Source organism: Mustela erminea, chromosome 14 (assembly GCF_009829155.1).
Source record: "Mustela erminea isolate mMusErm1 chromosome 14, mMusErm1.Pri, whole genome shotgun sequence".
NCBI lineage: Eukaryota > Metazoa > Chordata > Mammalia > Carnivora > Mustelidae > Mustela > Mustela erminea.
The window spans coordinates 84,465,779-84,491,572 of record NC_045627.1 but is presented as its reverse complement, the minus strand read 5'-3'; the positions used below and the strand labels follow the sequence as shown (position 1 = coordinate 84,491,572).

The 25,794-nt window shown below is 55.0% G+C and overlaps 1 protein-coding gene across 1 annotated transcript in view; it reads left to right on the top strand.

Annotated features, from left to right (window-relative positions):
• Positions 1 to 957: 957 nt before the first annotated feature.
• CHST15 (carbohydrate sulfotransferase 15) overlaps positions 958 to 25,794 on the top strand; it is a 76,707-nt gene continuing 51,870 nt past the window's right edge. The window contains exons 1-2 of the mRNA XM_032312219.1: positions 958 to 1,182; positions 24,234 to 24,371. The gene's annotated coding sequence lies outside the window, so the exon portion shown is untranslated. The remainder of the gene's footprint in view (positions 1,183 to 24,233; positions 24,372 to 25,794) is intronic.

Genomic DNA, 25,794 nt, shown 5'->3' with positions numbered 1-25,794 from the left:
TGCATCAATCTTTCTTCGTAGATTTTATGTGAGGGGCATTTATTTTGCAGGAAAACAAGACACAGTTTTGAAGAACTCCCTTCTCATCCAGCTTCCCATCTGCAGTTATAATCCTCTGATTGTGACCTCTGCATTAGTTGCCATGGCTGCTGAGCACAAGTTTACGACCTCAGGGCACGCTATGGTTTCTGGGGAGTGAGATGAATCCTCGGGCAGTATAGATCAGATTTTCAGAATCAGAGGAAAGTGGGAAAAGGCAGGCTCAGAAAGCCCCCTCGGCAGAGGGCCACCACTCTGCAGCACTTAGGAAACACTTTCAGCTTCACTTCTGGCTGCGCTAAGCACGAGGATGCTGGACCGTGGCCATGGGGACATGGGCAGGCAAAAGGCTGTGTGATTGAAGACAAAGATTTTTTTTTCTGTCCCTTGGACCCGTTTCCTGAGAGGCTGGGCTTGGTGCTCCAAGCGCCCCTCGAGCTGAGTTTTCCAAAATCCAGTGTCTTTTCTTTAACTGGTGGTATCTTCGGTCAAGCGGCAGGGAGTGGACCACGGTGCCATTTCCTTAGCCTCGGACAGCCCAGGTGGTTTTCGGGAGCGGGCGCCTCCGGGCCACTGCGGCAGGGCTCCCGGTCCCGTGGAGCCCCCCCCCCCCCCCCCCCCCCCCCCCCCCCGCAGAAGCAAACAGGCTGGGCCAAAGAGCCCGGCAGAGCCTTCGCGGGCTGCAAAAACACAACAGAGGGCGCAGAACCCACCAGCGCCGTGGCCTTGCATATCAATGTATGGGCTGGCTGCAGACCGCCAAGTTCGCTAAAAATGTCTCTGGCAGAGCGTCACTGGCGGACTTTAGGGGTTTCGGTTTGCTTCCCATTTAGAATCACCGCATCGCTCAAACCTTGTTTACTTGGAAGGGGAGGGGGCGGGGACCAAACCCACCGCGCGGCGCACACGCCTTGATCTCACATTCCAGACTCGAGCTGATGTGTGTCAGCGCGACATGGGGCGGGGGGAGGGTTCTCCTCGGAGGTTTCATTCGCCATCTGCACGTCACTCCCAAACTTTTCCTCCCTGCGCTCGGGGAGTCAGGTTGACGCGCCCTGGATGCGGGGCTCGAGGCGCGGGGCTGAGCGCGCTCCCGCGGAGCCGGAGCCGCAGAGGTTCCGGGGTTGGACTCGGGTTTCTCAGGTACAAGTTGGGTGCCAGGCGCCGGGGTGGGGGCGGCAAGGAGCGGCGGGTGGAGGTCTGGCTCCGGGCTCCGGCGCCCCTCCGCGTTCCGGCCGGGCAGCGCGGGCGGCGGCGGGGCTGGGCGTAGGGAGTCCGGGCCGGCGGAGGCTGCGCGCAGCCTCACTCCCCGCGGCGCTCCAGGCGCGGAGGCGGCGGCGGCGGCCCAGGCAGACAATGAACTTGCGAGCGCGCCGAGCCGAGGCAGGTTTGAGCCCCGCGTCCCTCGGCCAAGCCTCCCCTCGGCCCTCCGCCGTCAGCAGCGGGGACGGCCCCTCGCCGCCGGTCCCGACCACCTCCGGGCGCCCCATGCGCCGGGGACCCCGCAGAAAGGGCTGCCCGGAGGCGGCGCCGGGGCTCGAATGCCCCCTCTCTGGCTCGAGAGAATGCAGCCGGAGCGCGGGGACAGGGGACCAGGAGAAGGGGTGGTGGCGCTGCGGACAGCCGGACGCCGGCGGGGGGCGCACGCCGCGGGGCACGCGCGGGCCGGCTGCCCAGAGGAACAGCCCCAGGAGTCGGAATCTGGGCGTCCCCACGCCGCCCCGCTCTGGAAGCTGCAGGCGGAGGACGGACGGACAGACACACCAGTGCTTTCACCGTGTGAGCGCGCGCTGGGGGGAGGTGGAGGGGGTCGGGAATTCCCCCAGCCAGATGCTTAGCTCCCCCGCGCACTTCGGGGAAGTTTCCAGGCGTAGCCCCGGGCAGGTAAGCGGGCATCCGCTTCTCTCTCCCCGAGTCCGGCTGGGAGCCGCCTGCCGACCTCCCGCTCCAGTCCCGCGACCGCGTTGGATGGCGGAGCCGGGGTGGGGGCGGCGGGGGCAGGCACCGACGCCTGTGGGACCCGGTTCCGGGAGGGGACACCTCGGGGGCGGGCGTGGGAGGAGACGGGGGCGCGGCCGGGCCCGGAGCGGCCTGAACTTTTGCTCCCCGCCCCCTCCTCCTTCCTCTCGGCCCTCCGCCCCTGCTCCCGCCCAGCTGCGGGCCGTGGCTCCGGAGGCGGCGGGACTCGGGAGTTGCCGGCGCTTCTCGGCGGTGGCGTCCCCCGCCGGCTGGGCGCGACGAGCGGAGCGCGGCAGGTCTGAGCGGCGCTGCGCGGCGGCGGCTGCGGGGAGCCGGGGAGGCAGCGGCCGCGGTGCGGGGGCGACGCTGGCGATCGTGCTGGAGCGCAAGGGGGTCGGGGTGTGTGTGCGGGAGGCGAGGACGCGTGGCGCAATTGACCCTCGTGGAGGCCCCGGGGATGGCGGGATGGAGGCATCCGGGTGAAGGAAACCTCGCCTTTGGGTAATGAATGAAGAGCTGTGAAAGCGCCTTCCGACTCCTCCGGGCGAATGGATTGGCCAGCGTGCGCGCGCGTGTGTGCGTGTGTGTTTAGGATTCGGAGCCGCCTGGGTCCTGGGCGCGGCTGCTGGGCCGCCCCGTCGCGGCCCTGGTGCCCACGTTGCCCGCCCGCCCCGCGCCCCGGCTCGGCCCTTCCGACTGGAGAGGCCCGCGGAGACACGGAAGGCTGGGCTCGGTTGCCGGCCGTTGGCGGCTGGACGTCTGCGCCTCGCGGAGGGAGGTTCGAGAAGCAGGCAGCAAGACTGAGGCTGAGGCTGGCTCCTGGGGGCAGGGGGCATTTTCCCGTTCCCGGCGTACCCTGGGTGAGCTAAGGGCACGGAGTTTGGGGAATGAAGTGGTATTCTCAGGAAGCCCCAGGACGCCCCGCGAAGGCATTTGGCGCGCCGTTCAGTGAAATTGAGCAGGGGGGCTGTGGTTCTAGGCTCCTCCGTAGTGCCCCCAGCCCCTCTTTCTTTATCAGCTGCGGTTGCTGTGAGGGCAGCCACCCAGCAACCGAGCAGAAAGCCACCTTGAGGGCATCTGCATCCCCTGCGGGGCCCGGGAGAAAACTGAGGTCTGGAGATTGGCCTGAAGTTCCTCTAGGACCTTCCCACACGGCTCTCCATCCCAGCTTTCCTGCCCCCAACCCCTTGCAGAATCGTCCCTTACAGAACATGGTACTTATTAATTTTACAAACTGTATGTTGAATCAGGATGTTTTAATTGGTACCTAAATGTGTACCAGTCATAGATGATCTTGCTTAAAATACCATGTGAATAAAAAAATCTTTTTATTAGGTAGTTGTTGTTGTTTTTTATCAAGTAAGTTTTTCTCTACAATGCTCGTGGAAGATTGGCAGGAAAATGTTCTTCTTGCTTCTTCCTGGTCTCCTTCTCAGTGTGTATTCGAGCCAGAAGTGGAGCTGCAAGTCTGGCCTTCCCTTCAAGGTCTAGCTCCCCAGGAGAACCTTCTCTAAGGGCCCTGGGAAGGAAATTCAACACTGTCTGTCTTTTCAGATCATTGCATGACTGCAGTGAGCTGGCTTGTGGCTGAAGCAAGCAGCATTAATTCATCCAGGATGGGGGGTGGTGGGTAAGGGGAGCAGGTCTGTCCAGAGTGGGTTACATCTAGGCCTTGCTTTTCTTTGATAACTAGAGCTTGTGACGCCTGAACCGCGGTCTTGGCCGGGGATCCTAGCACTGTCACTGTGGCGTCTTTCTGGGCTGCTTTCTGTACCCTTCTCTCCTCTGTTGCTGCTGGCCCTGGCCAGAAGAGAGGCTTTTGGTTTTCCAGTGCCAGAAAGAGAGAAGATTAATCTCTGCATCTGGAAGAGGCAGTGTTTGCAGGAGAGGTTGGGAAGGGAATTGTGATTATTTGGTGTTGGGAGAAGAGCATTAAAAAAACTCTTAAGTTAACCGGCTGGGCCATGGGAACCCCACGCCCTTTGAAACTGCGCTGTCAGAAGCTTTAGATTAGTACTGGGTTGTGATTAGACTGTGGCTGTCCAAGGCCATCTAGGGCCCAGCCAGAAATTGCCCTTGCAAGGGTAGGGGGAGAGGGGGAGGGGAGGGAAATTCTGGAGGTACCCTGAATAGGTGAACCCATGCCCCACATACAAGGGGAAACTGACTCAGGCTCAGCCCATCAGAGAAAAACAGACTTGCAGGTCTTGTAAATTTTCAAGAGAATTCTCAAGCATGGATATTCAAGTGTGGGCTCCAATTCTAGAAGTGGAGTAAAAGGTTTGGGGGGTGCAGTGCCAGGAGGCTTGAAGCTTGACATCTGGCCCTGTGTCTGTATTAATGGGAGGAGTGCCCCATGGTCAGGGCGATGGGATACATGATAGGACACACGGCTCACACCTCCAAGGGCTCAGGGACTAAGAATTGGCAGGTGCCCACATGCCTGCAGCCACATGCCAGGCTCCTTCCTGTGCTTGTGGGTCGTGCATTCAGTCAGTAGCTACTTGATGCATTCCCTTCACGTGGAAGGAGACCCTGTGCTCCAACTTCTCGTATAATTTCACTGACCAAACAGATCCTGCAGCGGAGCATCTGGGGTTGGTACAGTGATAAGACAGGCCTAGTCCCAGCCCTCGCAGGAGGGGAGCAGACAAATGCCTGCACCAGCTTGTCAGATGCTTGTCAAGTGCTGGAGGGATTGGGTTGTTGGGGATGAGTCTTCTCTTAGCAGATGTGGAAATTGAGGCTCAGGGTAGTTGGGTGACTTGCCCAAGGTCACACAGCCTGCAAGTAGAAAGTCCGCCTGGGTCACTGAACCGCAGCCGTTGGGGCCTGTCCTCTTCTCCCACGTGCTGTGCTGGAGACTCTCGGAGGCTCCCAGGGGCACGTACAGTCCTTGTAGGCAGCTCTCACTTTTCCTGCCCTCTTGTTTGGACCCCAACCCGTTGGGGCCTCAGTAGGTCCAGGATGGCAAAGATGCCGTTGGCAACCATGTGTCGGAGAGAGGAATTTGCTTAAATTCTCTTAAGTGGAAACTGTGTTTAAAAGTAGTAGCTGGCCCGGGAGTGTCACTTACGTGAGCAGCCAACCAGCGGGCACCTCTTTAGCCGTGTGTCATTTAGAAGTGATGCTTTCAGTCATTGTTGAGAATAATGCCACTGGTCCTCCCTTCCGGTCTGTGTGCTGGGAGGCTCGGGAGTGAGGTTCGCTGACTTCCACGAGTGTTTTGTTCTGTCGTGTGAAGCAGGGGATTGTGTTCTCACTTAGCCGGCCAGGTGTTTGGGAGACGGAATGTTTTGACGCGCACGGTGTATTTATTGTTCTCAAGTGCTAAGGTCTGGTTTCCTTCCTTTACAGTAGGGCCTGGGGAGAAGATGACCCGTGTTTTCACAGCATGAAACAAAGCCTAAAGGTGGCTTTTACCTAGTTAGTGTATCCCATCTAGATAGCTGGGAAGAAGAGTAAAGGTTTTGTGTTAATTTGGGCCAATACAGATTTTTTTCTTTTTAACCTGTGGGGGTTGGGGAGGGAGACATTTGGCCATGACAGCTGTCATTTGCTGGGTCCCTACTGGTTCCCAGCTGGCCCTGTGCCAGGCAGGTCAGGCAGGTGTCCCCCTTTGTGTCAATTAGAGGGCGGGGAGGCCGTCGGAGGTCACCCAGACCGAGTTTTCAGGCATCCAGGTGTATGGGAGGAAGGAGGAGAAAATGATAGGGAGGAGGGAGGGAACGGAGGGCGGGTGGAGACCAACAATTGTGGCTTCCCCAGAAGGGGAGGCGGGTGTGAATCAGTAGGCGGTTAAGTTACGGGGAGGTGGCCGTGGAAAGCAGGTTCTCGGTCTCTGCTTGTTTCAAAGGGGCACAAGGGAACCTGGAGCCGCATCCCTTTCATCCGTGACAGCGATGTGCAGCTTGGAGGCATGACCTCAGGTGTGGGCCCCGGGCCAGGTGCACGGGGCGGAGAGGCAGCGCTCGGCCCCAAGGCAGCACCCAGTTACGGGGCGAGGCAGCCCTTACACAAGTCGGTTACGTAACGCTGCTGAGAGCGAGGCAGGACCTGGGTAGCGGCTCTGAGCTTGGCCTTCATGCCCCAGCCCGATGGCTGCCGTCCTGTGCGTACGTTGACACCTGCCACGAGCTTGGAGCAGCGCCCAGCACGCAGGAGGCACTCAGAGACGTTGGCTCCTGGGGCATTCTCAAGCTCTAGAGCTCCTAACCCGGCGCAGAGAGTGTGTCCGTCTCCCTCAAGCTGCACGTACAGCTCTGCATGAAGACTGTAGATCTGTCTCATTCTGGGGTCGGGGCATGATTTCTAGCAAATTCTACCTCAGAGGGCTTCTCTGACGCCTTGTAAGGCCAGGAGCCCCGGGACAGCTAGATCCTATTTGGCAGGTTGCTTCCCCTCCTGGGGCTGTTTCTTCATGTGTGTGAGGACGGGCCGGATAAACAGCTGCTTTGCGACCCTTTGAGCTCACATCATGGGCAGGCCGCGGGTCCGTTCGGCTGTGTTCCCACTTGTCACAATGAAGCAGGGGGCAGGTCGGGCGGGTGTCGCCAGAAACGTGCTGGGGTAGCTTGCTCTTCAGTGTTAACATCTTGAGCCCCCCTCTAAGCTTGAAAGAGTCCTGAGCAGTCTTGCTGGGGCCCCCTTGCTGGGGCAGGCTCTCCCCGACACCCGTGTTACATTTCTAGAAGCCGTTCTGGTCCAGGCCTTTCGGGTCTCAGAAGAAAATGTGTTGGCAGATCCTCAGAAGCGGAAGCAGGGTGTCATTATAGTGGAAACCTGGACGCTTTCCAGAATTGTGTTTGGGATGAAAATATTGAAGCAGGCAGCCTAGTCACCCAGGTGCCTGGAAAATACCCCAACGTGGGCAAATGATTAGATGCAGACCAGGCGCAATTATTTTCTCCTGCAAATGTGCTGGAACTCGGTTGTTCCACATTTTCTCTTGAAATGAAGTGTGCTCCTACCCATCTGCTTGCTCCTTGCGGCAGGAATGTCAGTGGTGATCTGGGTGCAGGTAGGCAAGGCCCCCAGGGGTAGTGGTTTGGTCTCTCCCGAGGCAGCCCTGGGTCTCCCTTGTAGGGACCAAGAGCCTGGGCCTGTGGCAACTTTGCAGTGAGCTTGGGACCTGCATTCCAGACTCCGAGAGGTCTGGGAAGGTGGATTATTGTGTCCTCCCCTTGCTGAAAGGGGCTGGTGGCTCTGTCTGCTCCCCGTGAGACGTTCAGCCAGCTCCTTCATATTTGCAGTGAACCAAGAGTTTGGTGCCTCCGCGCTGACGTTCTCTTAGCCTGGGTGTTGAATCCCTTGGAGACCCTAGGAGGGGGACAGTGCAGGTGGTGGGCAAGCCCTGGCACCACCCTGACCAGGGCAGTAGTCCCTCCTCTATTTCTTTGTTCCATTACTGTGACCCCGGGCAAGGGGCTTAAACTCCTTGTGCCTCAGTTTGCTCATCAACTAAAAGGGATTAATAATTTCTACGTTGTGTTGTGTTTTGAGTATTAGGAGTCGTACAACTTAGGGCTCAAGGGGTCTCCCCAAGTTGAGCCCCTCTTCCTGGCATGAAAGAATCCCCAGGTCGGCAGCATATTACAGGAGCTCTGAGACCTCTGGGGAGAGAGGGGGAGGAGGAAGATGGGTGGAGTTAAAAATGTGGCATTTGTCTCCGAGTGAAGCAGGTGTTGGAGAAGGTGGCCAGACTGGTGGGCAAGTGGGCGACAGTCCTGAACTGGAGAGCACTGGGCACTTGGGCCCACGGCCCCCCAACCCCCTCGCCTCCCTAGGCACAGGCAGAGCTGGAAAAGTGCAGCTTTCCTCCTGCACGGGAAGCCAGCAGGTGCAGTGCCTCCTCTGGGTGGGAGAAGGTGTGACTGGGCTCCTCACGTCCGGGTCCTCCTTCCACACTTCTGGGACGGTGTGGACACCACCAGGCGGAGACCCACGGGCAGAGAGCCCCCCACGTGGAAGGAGACCTCAGGAGCGGCCGGAAGAGTCCCTTGCTGCCGGCAAATAGTAAGCGCTGAGCCCGGGGCCTGGCCCTTGGTGGGGGGGGCATATGGGGCCCATGAGGACAGGGTGGGGGGCATTGAGGTTAGACAGCAAGGCCTGTCAGCTCTGTGTCGTTTTCTGCAGCGTCTGGGACTGATCGCCACAGTGAGATAAAGATTAGCCATGGATTCCACGGCTGCGTCTAACTGGAAGGTCGTTCACCTGGAGTGGAGGTGTGGGCTGACCAAGCGCCCGGCCACGAGAACCTTGTCTGCCTCCTCTTGGTACCCCCGTGGGGCCCCATGGCCCCAGTCACCTTCAGGAAACCTTTGCTAGTAACACGTCCCGTGTCTGCCTCATCTCCCCTGTGTCCCTCTCTCCCCCATCCAAGTGTTTCTTTCCTCCTCTGAGCTTCTGCATTCTACTCTGCTGAGCTCAGGCTTGAACTCTTCCCACTCGTGTCCTGGGTGCGGTCTGCCTGCCCCAGCCCGGTGAGCCTCTCAAGGGGGGTGTCTGGGAGGCCCCGCTCCTAGCCAGGCCCGCGCAGAGTCGGGAGAGACTGCCGTTCCTTGAAGGGATGCATCAATCTAAAAGGATTCTTTCAAAAGCCCATTTTTTCCTGGACTGTTATGGACGTTACGTGGGCCCCTGGGTGTGCACCCAGAAGACATAAAAGAATCCCCCCAGTTTGGTAGCAAGGTAACAGGAGTTAATGCTTGCCACTAAATTTTTGAAGGTGTCAAGGCCTAATGTAATAACCTTGGATTTCCTGGCATTAGGTTTTGGGCCATTAAACACTTTGTGTGTGTGTGTGTGTGTGTGTGTGTGTGTGTGTGTGTGTGTGTTGAGAGTCTTGGGGAGAAGTGTTATGGAAATTCGGTTGGTGTTTCAGAAATATAAACAGGAGCCATCTACTCAGGGAAGAAATGTGGGGGCTGTTAGTGTTTCTTATAGCTGGCATAAATAGCTTCATTTTACGTTCCATGTGCCTTTGTTTGGAATGTAAATATTTGCATTAAAAATATAAAGTATATCCTGGCGTATATTTATTGGGACCATAATTTCCAAACCCCAGATCAGACTATTGGTCTACAGAGAATTATTTCCTCTGATTTGTGAACCTGTTTGTATAAAAAGTCTTCTAAACGCACGTACAGAAGACCATATTTGCTCGTGCACGTAAGGGATCTCCAGGATTTTAAGAGAGCGGGGTTGCCCTGGGGAACAGGGACACAGTACTGGTGCTTCCCAGTGCCCATTTCAGATCATGCTGTCTGTTCCGCTGCCGCCACACTGAGGATGGCCGAGTGTTGGCTCAGGTCCCATGAGATCGTCTGTGGCTGCTCTGTCCTCAGGTTCCCCGACATCCAGGTCGGGGGTGGCTGCAGCTGGCTCACTCTGGGTCCCATAATCGGATGCTGGAATTCAGAACTGCTGTTGCTTTAGGACGATGTGGAGAAGAATGGGAGCTTGGTGTCTCTTCTGTGGTCTGGTGGAGGAAGTGGGAAGTTCTCATTTCTGGTTCACGGTTGAACTCTGAAGAATGTTATCTTCTACTAGATTCTTGGGGACAGTTTGACTTCCTCATTTGACTGGGAAGACCAGCTGTGCTTTGTCAGAGTCTTGCTGGAGACGGAGTATTACCACTTAGCTGGTCTCTGCCCTCTTCTCCCGGGTGAGAGGGTCGGGGCTGCAGTTGGACTGGGCCAGGACCTGTGTTCCTCCTGGTGGTGTGTATGTGTGTGTGTGTTGGACGGTGAGGGGAGTTCTCCAAACCCTCTGTGGCAGCCCTGGATGGAAACCCTGTCTCCCAGAGTCTCAAGAAATTGAGAAGTGGAGGTCAGATGGCCTGTTAGCAACAGCCGGCTGGGCAATAGGCCAGCCCAAATCGAGGTTTGACCCCCACTATTCCACTGTCACGGGGTGGCGGATGGAGGAGAAGGGGGCATAGGCATTCCTGGCCCCGGTTCCCTGGCACCAGGGTCCGTTTCTGTCTGCTTCCCAGCCATCCAGGGTCTTTCCCTTGGGTGAGGCCCCCTCCTTCTTGGACACGGCACCTGTTACCTTAGCTCTGGACTTGGCTGAGGGAGCAGGAATCCTCTGTCTTGCCTTCCCCATCTCCACCTTGACTATTCCTATAGTCAGGCTTAGCGTCCTGACTATAGGAATGTCAGGCATCCCTGTGGAGGGGAACTTTTCCTTTCTTGGGCTCCCTGGATGCTGAGCCCCATGTGAGGGAGGAGTGAGGGCGGGAGGTAGTCTGAGGGGAGAGGCGGGCAGAGCTGGGATTCAAGCCCCCACACTGCCCCGATGGGCCGTCCGGTTGGCTCTTAACTCTGACCCATCCGTGAACATTCTTGATCCTTTTATCCCATTACTTATTGTCCGGGCTTAGAAACAGTGAGCCTGTAGGAAGGACCCCTTCCTGTGTGTCTGGGTGTTCTTGTACTGTGGGAAGCTCATGGTGGCCTTTTCTGCGGTCCTCTTTAGCCTGACCCACCGTGATGCGACCCTCCTGGTCCTCTGTTGCAGTTCTTAATAAAGATCATGTGATCCTGGGATGGCCCTGTGCAGCTCCATTGTGGGCCAGTAATCCAAGGGCACTGTTCCGAAAGTCAGAGGAAATAGTTGCTTTTAGGACATGTTGAACTTGCCTCGGCACGTTATCAGTTGGGATAAATAAGAGAAAGAGGGACGCTCTGATTAACGAGAGCGGGGGCAGCCCGGCATTTGTGTCGCCTTAACTTTAGAGAGCTATTTGCACTCACTGTCGCTGTCTCTGCGAGAAGTGAAATGCGAGGGCTGGACGGGAGGCAAGAGTGGGTGCTCGATGTGACCTCCTCAGAAGTCCCTTCCAGGCAGAGCAACCCACCCCCGCCCCCACCCCCGCCACCTGCCCACAGGTAGACTGTGGCAAACCCAAGGATCCTTTACGTGGGACAAAATTTGGCTCCGAGAATAAAAATGCTGTACTAAAAGCTAGGTGAAATTTGGGTTGCCATTTGGGTGGCAGAAAGGAAATTTGCTCTTGGCCGTTAAAACTGAAACAAATTGGTAAAGAGAAATGCAGGCCTGCCCACGTTTGAGTCAGCAGTGTTTTCGGTTTGTGGAGGCTGCCCACTGAAAATCAGCTCTGTACCTTTGGGAGCAGCCGCAAAGCTGCAGAACTCCTTCGGGAGGGGGGTGTGTGTTTGCACGTGCGTGTGGAAGTGTGTGCATGCGTGCGCGGGCGTGTATATTTATCTTACAAGGTTCTCATCTGATTTATTTTTAAAAATTACGCAACAGACTCTTTTCTGGTCCATTCAACCTATTCTTTTTTTAAATGGCTTTATTGAGATGTTGTTCGCATACCACACGTTTAAATTAAATCCGCCCATTCAAAGTATATAATTCAGTAGTTTTGAGTATATTTACAGATATGTGCAAGCAGCACCACATTTAGTTTCGGAACATTTTATCAACTCAGATGGAAAGCCTGGACCCGTTAGCTCACAGCCCCCTCCAAGCTCAGGCTCAGCGCCCCGCCCCGCCCCGCAGCCCCGAGCAGGGAGGAATCTACTTTCTGTCTCTGTCAGTTTCTGTCTTCTGGACTTATTATGACTGGAATTGGATAACGTGTGTTTTTGGTGGCTGGCTTCTTGCACTCAACATCGTTGACCCATGTGATGGTGTATCCCTCCGTACTGCCGTCCTTTTGATGGCTGAATCGTATTTGTCCTTTTGATGGTCGGATCGTATTCCATTGTTTCGATTGAGCACATTCTACAGACATTTTTATGGACATTGTCTCCATCTTTGGCACCTTTGACTAATGCTGCTGTGTTATATAGAGCTCTCAATATATTCACAAGAAGGTGTTTGTGTGGACACGCATCCATTTCTAGGGTTATAGTTTATGAGTTATTTTTACTTTTTTTTTTTTTTTAATTTGCTCTTACTAATAAGATTCCTTTACTTTTTAAATTTTTTCCCCTGGCTTTCATGAAGGCTTTGTTCTCAGGTGGGTTTCAGCTGCATCACTCTGCCCCCTCTGAATTGTCTGAATTGTACAGCTTGGAAGGGCCTTCAGGGAATAGCCCCACTTTGTAGATGGGAAACTGAGGCCCCCAAGAGACTGCACAGGGTCAGGATCGAATCCTGGTTTTCAGAGTCTGTCCACTTGCCCTGAGCGTTCTTCCTAAGCTCTTAGTAAAGCCCCGGGGTGTCCTCTTGCCTGGTTTGGGACGGACCCTTGGTGACCACCTTACCCGAGCCCGCTGTTGTGACCCCTACAGACCTGACAGGGGCCGGAGAGTGGCTCATCCCCCCACAGCTGCCAGACCAGAACCACAGCTGGTGGTGCCAGTGCCTTCTCGTTCTTTTTCCCTGCGGCAACAGGAGGCCGACGCTTATCCGGGGAATAATTAAATTAGGAACCAATTCGGAGAATGAAATTTTATCTGATCTGGCTGAGCCCATAAACAAGGGGCTGTGGCTGTGACTTCAGGGTACATTATGAAGTTGTTTTTAAAGCATTACATTGGGCCAGAGCATTGCCTGCACCGTGCGGGCCTGTGGGGGCACCTCCTGGGGCCTGAGGGCGGCTGGCGCAGCTGGGGTTTCATCCTGGAGTGTCTAGCCATGTTACCAGACCGGGTTTTCATGTTCTTGATTCCAGGTGCCATTTTAGTTCTGATGCCTTGGTGGAAGTGCGTTAGGGCTGCGGAAAGTCCATCTGTCGAGATCCTCGTGGACACATTTCATGTCGGTGTCACTGACACTGTCAGGCACCTCTACCCTGTAGTGAGAAGTGAACTTTGCAGGCAGCTCATGGGCTCTAAAGCAGGGTGCTCCATCAGAACCCCCTTTTCAAAAGCTTTTTGAAAGAAAGACAGTCTCTGGTCCTCTATCAGGCCTTTGAGGGTGGGCCCTGGGCATCTGTGCGTGTGCATGTGTGTGTCTGCGTGTGCCTGTATGTGTGGGTGACAAGGTAAGCTCATTAGCTGAGAACCATTGATGGGACTTAGCAGTGATTGTAATCATTCTTCTAAGGAGAATTTTGAGCTCTTCCGTGGCAAAGGGGTGGACAGATAATCTGCACCGTGATCCTCCGGAATGAGCCTTTTTGGTCCTCAGTCTGTGTTGGGACTTGGGTAGTGACTGTCTTTGAGTTTCTTGACCAGATTTCCCGGATGTGACCACCTTACGTTTTCCATCACTCTGCGGCTCTGTGGGATTGTAGGTCCACTTTCCTTCCTTGTGAACTGACCCCCCACCACCTCCACAGCGGCCCAGCCCGAGACCCCGTGGTCTCCCGTGGTGCTTAGCTTCCTTTCCATCTGCGGCTAAAGGTTGTTTATCCCTCTAAGACAGGAAGTGTGTCTTACTCAAGGTTATCTCTCCAGGGCCTAGCCTCTAAGAAGGATGGTTGGATGGATGGATGGATGGATGGACAGACACATGGGTGAAGGGAAGAAAGGCAGGAGTACATCGGATAATCGAAAACCTTGACCCATAGCGTGGGGATGGCAAAGGTCTTACGGGTTCCCTCGTTCGTTTTCCTGTCTCGCCCACAGCCCTTTTACAGCTGGGGAAGCCGAAACCCGCGGGGCTGAAGCGACTTGGCCCCTGATCTCTCAGTGCCATTAGTGAATATTTGGGAGTCTGACCGTTCACCTTCTCCAGTTCTTCTGACTCAAGCTCTGTACCTCCTCTTTTAGAGTCACTCTCCTGGCTGAGGACTTGCTTTGTGCCTGACACTGTCCTAGGAGCTGGGAATGCAGCAGGAGCTGGACAGATTGGGCCCATGTGCTCATGGAGCCTGTATTCTCCTGGGGATAGACAGACAGTGGACAGGTTCACAAGTATCAGAGCACAGAGAGTAGGAAGTGCCCGCGCAGGACAGTGGCTGACTGGGAGATCAGGGAAGGCCTTTCCAAAGAGGGGACATCTAGGTTGATCCTTGAATAAGAAGGCACGGTCAGCTGAAGTGTCAGAAGATTGTCCCAGGCAGAGGGAGCAGCGAGTGCTAAGACCCCAGGAGGGGACCAGTTGTTGGGACCGGAGAGCTGGTCAGAGGACCTGGTTTCTAGCATGCTTGGGTTGACATGCATGTGTTCCTCCAAATTACCATCTACAGCTGGACCTTCTCACTCACTGTGCATCTCGGGGTGAACATTTGTCTGATGCTGGCTGGCCCCAGCTGCTAGAGAGTTTCAGAAACACGGCTAGCAGAAAACCGGGAGAAACCCCATCCTCCTAATCCTCTCACTTAGGGTTTGGCTTGTGAGCAGAGGTTTTTTTTTAAGATTTTATTTATTTATTTGATAGAGCAAGAGACACAAGCAGGTAGAGCAGCAGAGGGAGCGGGAGAAGCAGGCTCCCCACTGAGCAGGGAGCCTGATGTGGGGCTTGATCCCAGGACCCTGGGATCATGACCCGAGCTGAAGGCAAATGCTTAACCAACTGAGCCACCCAGGCGCCCCAACAGAGGTTATTTTTATGTAAACATATGCTCGAGGCTTCGGTGGGATGACCACAGTCATCCACACAAGATGAAAATAGTACCATGATATCCCCAAGGTGCCCGTGTAGCTGATGACTTGTATATGTGACAGCTCTAAGCAGCCCTCTTGTGGGAGGTGTGGGGGGAGACCCTTTGGTGGGACAATGGGGCAGAGCAAATTCCTGGGCTGGTGCGGCCCCTTCCTTGAGCGTTGCTTTCCTGCCTGGCCTTGACCGAGACCCAGGCCTCCCTCAGGACTTGACTTCCGTCTTCCACTCTCAGATGGAGGCTCTGCCTCCCTTCCTGTGCTGCCCTCCTGAGGTCCCTTCCCATCACCGGTTGCAACTTTGTCCCTTGGGGAGCCCTGCCATTCTTTGTCCCTTTCTTGCAGTCCTCTCCGTCCCCAGCCCAGGTCCTGCCATCATCCAGGTGCCCGTGAGCTCCGTGAATGGCCTCTTTGGTGCTCTGGCCCCAGATCTCCTGCTTCCTCTCTTTCAGGATGCTCTGGGCCTCGCGCACACCCGGAGCCCTCCATGCAGCCTGTGGTCAGTCCCTGCTAGCGACAGGTGGATGACAGTTTTTCTTTTGTGGGAACCATGCCCGAGACCCCACGGGCCACCCTGATACGTAGTAAGGCCTCAACAGACGATTTCTATCAAGTATTTTCACAGACTTTACATCTCTCTCTGGTCCTCCCTGGACATCTTTAAGGGTGTCACGTTGCAAAGTTTTCCTATAAATGTTTACGAGTAGTTGTAGTAGATGTCCAGCTGCATTTTATATTGTTTGTGATTAGTTTTTAAACTCTGGAAAAAACCTATATTTCCCTGAGTTTTAGTAAATGGAAAAATAACAGAAATGATTTTTTTCCCCTGAAGAGCTTGATTTAGAATCATTCCAGATGTGCACTCAGCGTCTCTTCCCAAGTCCGCGTGGGGCTGTCCCGCCTGGAAACTGACTGTATTGACATGCTGAAAACTTGCCAAGAATCCTCCTCATCTTTTGGCATTCCTAGATGCTACCTCATAACTTTGTTGTAGCTTTTTATTTTGAAATAATTTTAGACTCACGAGAAGTTGCAAAAAATAGCACCGAGTTCCTGTGTACCCTTGACCCAGCTTCCCGTAACGCTACTGTCTTGTGTAACCATGTCATCAAATCAGTGTTATCAAACCCAGGGGATCGATGTTGGTAAAACACTGTCACTAAGCTGCAGACGAATTCTGCTGCCACTTACTTTTATTAGATGTAGGGATCCACTGCACTTGAGGATTTCATAAACTTCAGTGTTACCATTCATCTTTTAGACCGTTCTTGGATCTCTTCCAACTGGCCATCAATTAATAATATTTTCCATCGGTCGGCTGATACCAGAAAACCCACGATGTGTGCATTTCACGTCTGCCATGTGCCCACACGGTGCTCTGTGGGACCATCACCCACCTGTAGGCAGGCTTCGTTCCTAGATCTGAGAGATTCTCAGCTCTAAGGGGCCCTAATAAACAGGGTGTGATAGAGCAAGGAATCAGGAAGCTTGAGTTCAGATAACAGTAACCAGTCGTTGGGTGCTTGTGCTAGCCTTTGTCTACACTGTGTTTACTCTCAGCAGCCTTTGATATAGACACGCCTAACTCCCCCACTTACAGATGGAAAAACTGAGGCCCGAGAGGTTCACCCTGCCCACGTGCTGGCAGCTGGTGAAAGGTAGAGTGGAACTCGAACCCAGCTAGTGTGACTTAAGAGGTTGCATGCTCTTACCTTACAGTGGGGCCTTCCTTGTTCAGACTTTGACACTTCTGGTCCCAGTTCTCACTGAGTGCTCTGTGTTTTGGGGCTTGACCTCTCTGAACCTCTTTTAACTGAGGTTCAGGTATGAAGCATGGCGTGTGGCTGAGAACTTGCGTCATGGCCCTTCAGTCCCTCCCTCTCTCCCTCCCTCCCTTCCATGTCTGTTCAGTTTCCGAGTCCAGTCGGTTTTACCAGTAAAGAACCAGGAGGTACTTTTAAGCTTGGGAAGATTCCCGCTGCCTAGTTTGGTTTGATGGGAGCCTCAATTCCAACTGAATTATGCTCTAGTGTATTTTAATTAAACCGTCTACAAGCCAATCTCTTAAAAATGCGAAATCCCCGCGCAGCACGCTGTGTGTGAGCCCCGCACGCTCAGCTGTGGGTCAGAGTGATGCTCGTAATAACCAGAAGGCGTGTGTGAGGCTGCTCACTGTCAGCCTCTCGGGCCGCATTAATTGTGAAGTGCCACCAACACGAGATAACGGGGGCATTATCAGCAGATACGTAATTGATTTTGCATTCTCCACCAAGGAAGGTTAAAATGAAGCTTGTTTGTAAATGTGTTTAAACCTCGCCGTCCTGAGGATGGCTGTGGAAACTGCCGGAGCGGGGCCGTTGGCGGAGGCCTTCGTTTCCTTTGCAGGCTATGGAAGGAGCCCACCGCTCAGCTAAGGCGGAGATTTTCCCATTTAAAGGGGCCAAGAGAGTGTAAGCTCCGGCCGCAAATTTCTCAGAAGGAGCCTCCCGTTGAGTGCCCGGTGGCTGGACTGTGGGATGAGTGTGTGATCGCATTCGTGTGATGAATTAAAGGGCCCGTATTGTTTAAAGCGTCGGGCAAAGCTGGATGAGGAGCAGGGGCGGCCGCAGATCGGAGTTATGACCAACGGGCTCCTGGAAGTGCCTCGGGATGACCTCACTGCTGCTGGGGACATCCAGGTGCCAATTCCCAGCACCCTGGGAAAGGTCCTTGCTCAGACCCACGATGAGCTTAAACCCGGGACATAAGGCTGTTTCCAGGTATTTGCTCTTTTGTGGTTACTTGAACCAGGGATAAGAGTAGCTCTCTGGTGTGATTTCTCTTTCCTTTGAATCCTCATTCCAGAACTCGTGAGAGATCTCCGCAAGCAGGCGTATAATTTGCAGGGCCCAGTGGCCCAGCGCGACATGAAACTGTGGGCGCATTTCTTAACGATTGCTGAGAATTTCAGAATGGAGACAGCAGAGCATTAAAGCCAGTGCAAGGCCCTTCTGGGCCTGAGGCCTGGGGGACCGCATGGGTTGCAGCCTGGGGAGCTGGCCCTGGGTTTCTTGTAGGGTGTGCACCCTAGACCCACTCAACTTAGAGCCACTGATGTATGAACGGCCGGTTGGGAGCGGCTGGAGGGCCCGGTCGTGGCTGCATCACCTCCGTGGGCTCTGTGGGGTCTGGCGGGGTGCCCGACCCCTGTGCATGCTTGGGAGGGACTTGCTGAGCTGGGCTGGTTCCCCGAGCGATTGTTCTGGTCTGCGGGTGGGATCTCCTGTGGCTTTCCTGGGTTCCAAGTGTCCGAATCTGGAAACATCTACTGCTGTGCTTTTCAGAAGAGACAGGCACACGGAGCCAAAGTCCTCTAAGGAAACTTACGGTCAGCTTACGGAATGGAAAACCTCAATGTAAAGTCCTTCTAGATTGTGTGTGTGTGCATGTGTGTGTGTGTGTGCGTGCACGTGTGTGTGTGTGTGAGAGAGTGTGTGTCTAAAGCCAAGATCCTGCTAATTTTTCACCGCACAGTATAAAAGCCTGACAAACGGTGATTAGCCAGTGAGGCTTAATGGATAAAATGTCTTTGTGGCCCTGTGTCTCAGTCCCTAGAGGGGCCTATCTATTCCCTTTTCATCTCTGGTCTCCACTGCTTGGGCCCTGCCCTCCTGGCTGTGGGGGAGGCCCCTGGAGAGAGGCCGGGCTTTCAGGGCCACCAGGACCAGTCACTCTGGTCGCTCCTCCATATGTGAAGGAGGGGGTCGGCCCGGTGCACCTCAGCTAGGGAACTCCAGCACTCGGGGACGGGGACGGAGTGTCGTCCCCGGCAGCAGCAGCAGTGAGGGCTTGGATGGGCCAGCTCTCCTTTGTGTGAAGTCTTTGTTCTCTCCCAGCACAGCCAGCCTGGACTCGCGCGCGCTCAGTGGGTGCCTTTTTCTCTTAGGAGCCGGTAGAGACGCAGAAAGTAGCATCCCGGGGCTGGCTGCCAAAGAGAGCTCTAGCAAAGGGGAAGCTGGCCTTCGCAGGTTTTAAATTGGAACCGGGGCTCTGGGATGAGGGTTAAAGTGATTTTGTACCGGGAGGGAGCGTAGGAGTTGGTGCTGGGCTCAGAGTATGTAGGGATAGCTACAGGATAGCTGCCCAGGTCACTCTTTAGAGCCTTATCCTGGGGAGGTGCTGTGTGCTGGGTTTTCCTCCTTTTGTCCTCGAGCTGTACAGAGGTCGTTGGAGACGTGAGCTCAGAGCAGCTGGAGCTGTGCTGTCCTTTGTCATTACAAGGCCACGGGTCTGAGTGGGGCTGTGAGCTCAAGGAAAGAAGAAGGAACCGTCTCTCCTGCCTCCTGGCTGGGGAGAGGTAGCAAAGCCAGGAGTCCCGTCCTTCTGGAGCCATAGCTGCCCTGGTCCAGCCCGAGAACCTGTGTTGTGCCCGAGGCTCTGGGATCAGGTCCTCCTGCCCAAGGGAGCCCTTGGCCTGCGTGTAACTTCTTCAGTCAGTAACAAGAAGAGCGCCTTCGTTTGAGAGCAAAAGCTGGTTTTCTTTCTTTTCCCTGTGAAGACATCCATGGTCATTGTTTTTATTTCGAAAAGAAAAATAATTAGAGAAAAACCCACAATATTTTTATTTCCTGGTGTGGGAGTCTGAGATCACTTCAGCCATACTTCTGGGTTAAAGCTGTTGGGGAAGGAGATCTCAGTGCACAAAGTAAAAAATGTGAGAGAGAGAGAGAGGGAGAGAGAGAGGAAAAGATGGCTGTGCTAGGTTCGTCTTTCCCCTCTGCACACCCTATAACTTCCACAGGGTGGGGACCTTACTTGTCCCGGCCCGGGGCCCACTCCACACTTAGCGCCACACTTGCTTAGTGGAACCTGATAATGGATGAATGAACCAGAGACTGGGTTCCTGTTAGGCCTTTCTTGGACCGTGGCTTCAAATGGAAGGAAATTGTCAAGATACAAGAAAATCATCCTGTCCTGTTGGAGACATCATGGTCAGTACTTCACAGAACTCAGTCAGTCTGCCCGTTGGCTCCAAGAGGTAGACGACATGAGACTTGTTTCATGGAGGGGCAGGCCAAGCACAGAGAGGTTCAGTAACTTGCCTGGGGTCCATCAGCTGGGAGGGGCTGGGCTGAGAGTTGGTTCTAGGACGTGCGCATGGCTGGGCTGCAGAAGATGGGAGGGAGGGAGAGAAGTAACGTTCATGCCCAGCCAGATGCTGGGGACGCCTTGGTGTTCCCACTCCGTGAGCCCTAACCCACAGGACACAGGCAAGGACGTGGACGTTGGCTGCTGGCGGATCAGAGGTGGCTCGGATACGTCCGGGCCCTGCAGACTTGGAGCTCAGAGTCTAGTGGACGGACTAGACATAAACACGTAGTCAAATGGTCGTTGAACTGCAGTGGTGATGAGTGTGTCACAGGGGAGACCTTGGGGCGGAAGTGGTGCATGAGCACGCTTGTTGATGTATTGGGTCTTCTAGCCCCGGGTACAGGGGGTGTCGGAGACTTCCAGGCCATGATGGGTGAAGCTGGAGGGGAGTGGGCAGAAGGAAGTTTGGGGCCCAGAGCGGAGGGAGGGGAGGCCCCAGCGGGCCCCTGGAGGGGCAGAGTCTGCAGTTGGCGAGTGTGAGGGCAGGGGGGCACACAGACCCCAGTGAGGTGCTGGGACGTGTGGTTCTCTCTGTAAGGTTCAGAGAGCGTGGAGCCCTTGTGCCTGGAGAGAGCAGCCACTCCGGGCTTGAGTCCCTGTTGGGGGGGTGGTCCGCGCTGCGCAGCGCCTCCTGCCTCCTGCCGAGAGGGAAGCTGGCCTTCCTTCGGGGATAGTTAGGTTTCCTGGGAACTCCTTGTCTTCTTGCTCCATTGGGAGATTTCAGAAACTCTCTGGACGTAACTTGCAGACAGGAAAATTTCCAAGGCCAAGGTGAGGACTCCGTGTCTTCCCTCCCTGGGAGGCACTGGCCCCCTTAGCCATGAAGTGGGATGGGAGACTGGGGACCCAGTGGCGAGGTCCCTGCCCTGACGGTGCGGTGGGAAGGCTTGGGCCTGCTGTGGACGGTGCAGCCTCTGCCCCAAAAAGTCTTCTATGGAAAGAGGCTGAAAAAACATGTGAGCCAGCCCTTCCGAAGCTCGCACCTCGGACCTCACCCCTCCCGTGTGCCTGGCCGGGCCACCGAGCTGAGCAGGCCCCCGGTGCGGCCGAGGAGGGCCCAGGGCTTGAGGCCTCCTGGCCACGTCCACCCCGGAGGAGCGATTTAAGTCCCTGGAAACCCATCAGACCTGGCAACGGGAGGTCATTAGCCATCTGACTGCGAGCTGGATCATAAAATAAACCCTAAGTGGTTACGAGCGCTGTTGACCCTTCTAAGATGCCAGCAGAACAGGCCTTGGTTTGGCGCCTCTGAAAGGAAGTGGGGTCCCTGTGACGGGAGCACAGTCCCCTTCCTCGGGGCAACAGGGCTGGAGTGCCTTGGGGCGTCTGCACCGTGTCTGGCTGCCTGCGGGCCCGTGGCTTCTCTCCTGGTTCGGTACGGGGCAGAGACTGAACACCACCCACCCTAACTTTCTTTCTCTATGAACTCTTTCTTCCTTGGAGTGTGATACACACTAGCGAGACCCCCCAGACACATGTAGCCCTAGGGAGTTGCACGAACAGAACAGAACTCACCGGGGCACCCTTAGCCGAGGGCAAAAATAAGAGCAGCGCTCCAAGCCCCGGCTTCATTCTGCTCCCTAACCAAGCCCCCAGCCGGGGGATCCACTGTCCTGACCTCCGCAGCCTCGGCTGGTCTCCCCTCTTCTCGGGCTGGCCATGAACAGGGTCCTGTGGTGCATTCTCCTCCTTCTGAACTCGTGTGCACAACACCGTGTGTGAGCTTCTTTCCGGGTGTGGCTCGAGCTGTCATTGGTTCTGTTTTGCGGCTGAGTCAGATTTACCCCCTAGACTGTGGGGAGACACTGCCCTTTCCGGTCTGGGGCTTTACATCTAGCTCTACGAGCTTTCTAGCGCATCTTCGATGAGCCTCTGGACATGGAGCTGTGGGCCATCTCCCTGGTGGTAGGATTGTGGGTTTTTGGGAATGAGCATGCTCGGCCGTCGCAGACGCTGCCAGTTTTCCAGATGATCGTACGGAATACTACTCTCACCCAAGTGCGCACAAGTTTCCTGAAGGAAGGGCCTGGAACAAGCATACCATGAGACCCACTCCCCTGTGCCCCCTGCCCCAAACAGGAAGGCCCTGGGACAGTAGCCGCTGGTCCTTCTGCAGGACTGTGTGACCTGGAGGAATGGGAACCGGTAGTGAGAAGGTCTCTCTGATGCCTGCAGAGACACCCCTGTCCCTCCGGGGTGCTGCTTCCCACAGTCACGTGCCACGGGAAGCCTGTCTTTGTACCTGAACTTGGGGATGGGGATTTGTTGGTCCCTGAAAAGAGCACAGAATCCAGCATTTTAGTTGGCACCCTTTGGCTGTCTGCTTGCCTTGGGATAAAGCCTGGGAGGTCTGTCTCCTTAGGAGTGCGGGTGGGCATGGTTTATTTGCCCATCCATCCGGTCCCAGAACCGGCTGGTTCCGTGCAGGCCCTTCTTTTGTGCAGCTTGAACCAGCGGAATCTTCCCGTCCCGTGTTCAGGGTGGGCAAGGACCTCTTCCTTTCCCCATGGCTGCTGTTCAGTGTGACCTGGGGTCCAAGCAGGGGGTAGAGGCAGCTGGCGTTTCCTGAGGGTCCCCGTGTGTTGACAAGAACTCTGAGCACGAGTGGGCCGGTCTCCTGTTGCTGATTGAAAACTGAAGGGGAGAGGAGATACGGCAGGGTCCCCAAGGCACCGTCCCCGATGCAGAGCCCTGCTGGGGCCCTGGGTGAGTTCTGAGGGTTGTGCTCTGTCCTGGTTCCACCCGTTCCTGATTTACAACAGCGATGGCTGGATGTGGGAGGCGCGGAAGGAAGCAAAGTCTGTGGCTGTTATAGCTTGAGGCCTCAAAGTCCCCTGGGCTATGGGGCGCCGGGGTGGCTCAGGGGTGAAAGCCTCTGTCTTCGGCTCAGGTCATGATCCCATGTGCGATCGAGCCCCACATCTGGCTCTCTGCTCAGGGGAGCCTGCCTCTCTCTCTCTCTGCCTGCCTCTCTGCCTACTTGTCATCTCTGTCTATCTAATAAAATCTTAAAAAAAAAAATCCCTTGGGGTGACTGCCTGCCTGCCTCCCCCTGTCCCCAGTATATCTACCCAGTAGTAGATCTGGGGCAGGGCTGGGCACCTGTGTTTTTATCTAGTGCCGTAGGTGAGTCTGAAGACCTGTTGTGGGGAACAGTGGCTTCCCAGTGCCTTGCTGGGAGGCCGGGTAAGGCACAGACTGAAGGAGGTCTGAAACAGCCTCATATTAAGGAGCTCAGGGTCCTGGACAGCCCTGTACAGTAGAACTTTCTGTGATGATAGAGATACACTGTATCTGCTCTGCTCACACGGTTATACAGCCACACATGGCCAGTGGGCACAGGATAGGTGGCCAGTGTCACCAAGAAGCTGTTTTTAATTTTAATTAATTTAAATTTTAAAAGGGATTCAGTTCAGTTATTGGAAAACCTTTTTAGGAATGTTTGGAGCAACTCGGGCATGTAACGCTCCTTTTTAACTGTACGTTTTATGAACTCTGAATATAGAGCAGGTCCTTCTGGGGAAAAGTTAGCATCCAAATTGAGATGTGACTTAAGTGTAAAATACACACTGATTCTGAAGACTTGGTATGAGAAATACCGCAAACAGTTTGGTTAATTGCTCTGATAGCGCGTACATGCTGAAGCGGTAATGTTTTGGATATGTCAGGTTGACTAAAATATGTGAGAATGAACTTCATCTGGAACATTGAAGCGTGGGCGTGTGGCTCACATTCTCTTTCTGTAGGACACGCTGCTCTGAGGATTCTCTCTCTTCCTTGCTGGGAGAGGAGCCAGCGGCCAGGTCACGGGAGGAGGTGAGGGCTGCCCGCCATCTCCTGCTGTTTTGCTCACCTGAAAGCGGGGTTTGTGGCTGATTACACACCCGGCCCTACACATGGCCTCAAAGGTCCCTTTTCGAAGGAGGGGCGAGCCCTTGGTGCGCTGCTCGAGTGCCCCGCTCTTCCTGGGCTGCCTTTGGAAATGTCGCTCTGATGCGTGCCCTGAAAGGTAGTACTCCGGACACAGAGCCACACGTGTGTGTCCCAGAAAGTGGGATGGATTTCATTTCGGCCTGGTCTTGGCGCCTGTGTTTCTGGAGGCGGGTGGGTGGCCCCTTGAGGAGGCCGGGCTGGTGTGGCGGGCTGGGGCGCGCGGGGGAGCACCGGTGTGCCGGCGGGCCCTGCGGCTCAGCAGCGCGTTCTCACCCCCGCTCCCAGCCTGTCTGTCTTACTGCCTCCTTTGTGGGATTCTGGATGCCTCTGCACCTGGCCTGGGAGCCCCCCACACAGGGCTTGTGGGGTTCACTGCGGTGGCCCTAGCTCGACACGTGGGCCTGGTCCGCACAGGGGTTTGGTGGACTTTGTCAGATGGGTTAATTCGGAGCTTGTGTCTGAAGGTCCAGTAGGGTCCTTGGAAGTGGGGGATTGGCCTCCCTTAAGTGAGACCCCAGTGGGTGGGCGTGGGGGCCCTGATGTGGGAGTGGTTAGGAAACTCAGACAAACACTGTGCCTTATTCTAAAATTCTAAGTGCAGGTTTCCTTTTTTTTTTTTTTTCTTCTGTCTAAAAACTATTTCAACAGCATCATACCCACTACCCACTGAAGGGAGAAGCTTCCCACCTGTGCAGAGTTCGGTTTGTCCGCGGGTCCTTCCTCTGCCGTTTGTTCCCGACAGCACCCTGGGCCACCTCGGCATTCTCTCGTCCCCCCAGGAAACAGGTGGGGTCGTGTGTCCAAAGTCGGAATGGTCCCGTGCTAGTGGGAAAGCAGAGGGAGAGAAACCTGGGGCTCTCTGAGGGGAGGATCAGGGACTGGTTCAGCAGGGACCAGCTGGCCGGCTGGGGAGGGCCTCAGGCTGGGCTCTGTCTCGGGTGTCCCTCAGTGGATGCTTGTGGATGACATGAGTCCTGGGTCCTGGGTCCTCTGTCCTCTGCTTGGCTGTTTAAAGCCAGTGACTCAAGTTTCTACATCTGAAACCATGAACTTCCTGGGAAATACCTGCTCTCTTCAGTTGCTACCAGTCCATAGGCTCTGCTCTCTGCTGGTTCGAGGGTCTCCTTATGTACGTGGACTTTGATGGTGACATCACAGAGTGGAGTCGGGGCAGCGGGTGACTTGCCAGGGCCCCTGGGCCCCCGACGGCAGTCTCCTGAGGACCAGACTCAGTGACTCGTGCCGTGTGACACCGTTCACACAGCCTCCTCCCCTTGTCATCCGTTCCAGCGGCTGATGGGGGTCTGGAAAATAGCAGGGATGAACTTGAACTTCGCTAGACTCGTGTCTCTTGGCTGTATTGATGGTGTGTGTGGCGTTGTTTTGTATGAGATCTGAGCTTGTGGGATTCGGTCGACCCCAATTCTTCCTACATTTGGGAGTTTTAAGGGATGTGGGAAATCAAATGGGATTTTGGTTTGTGGGAGTTTGCACCTTTGCCGGGTGAAACTCAGCCCCAGGTCTCCACGGGAGGGGCCTCTGGGGCATGGTGCTGGGCCCCAGATGTCTGTGTGGGGCACATAGATGTGTGCACAGAGATGTCTGTGTGGGGACGGGCCGCCTCCCCATCTCTGAGAGGCGGAGCAGCCCCCCCCCAGCTCCGCCCTGACTGGTCATGTCCCACCAATGTCTGACTGCAGCTGAGCCCAGAGAGGGACTTGCTCCTACCTGTTTGGATACTTCCTTCCTAGCTTGGATTATCTCTCTGCTATGCTTTCTTTGTGGGCTTGAGGCCCAGAATCAGACCTGCCACTCCAAGATAAAAATGATCCTGCTTTAATCATTTGAATTTGTGTTTTTAATGAAAACTTTGCAGTTATTCACAAGGTCTTATTTTTTTTAAAGATCTGTTTCCTCTGTCTTTCTGGCTTTTTTTTTTTTTTTTTTGGTATTTAAGACTATGGCCATCAAGGCATTGATATGAAAGCAGAATTTTTTTTTTATAAGAGAACAGCAATTCTGTTTCAACTGACTTAGAAGACATTAAAATGTATGTGTTTTGATCTTCTTTTCCTGGATTAGAATATGAAGGATCCGTTGTTGCAACAGACAGCAAAGCAAAGTAATTCATTCTGATGCATTTCAGCGAGCCAGCCTTCTAGAAGAGGCCAGAAGGAGGCACGGAGCTGAGCGAGACCGAACAGAACAG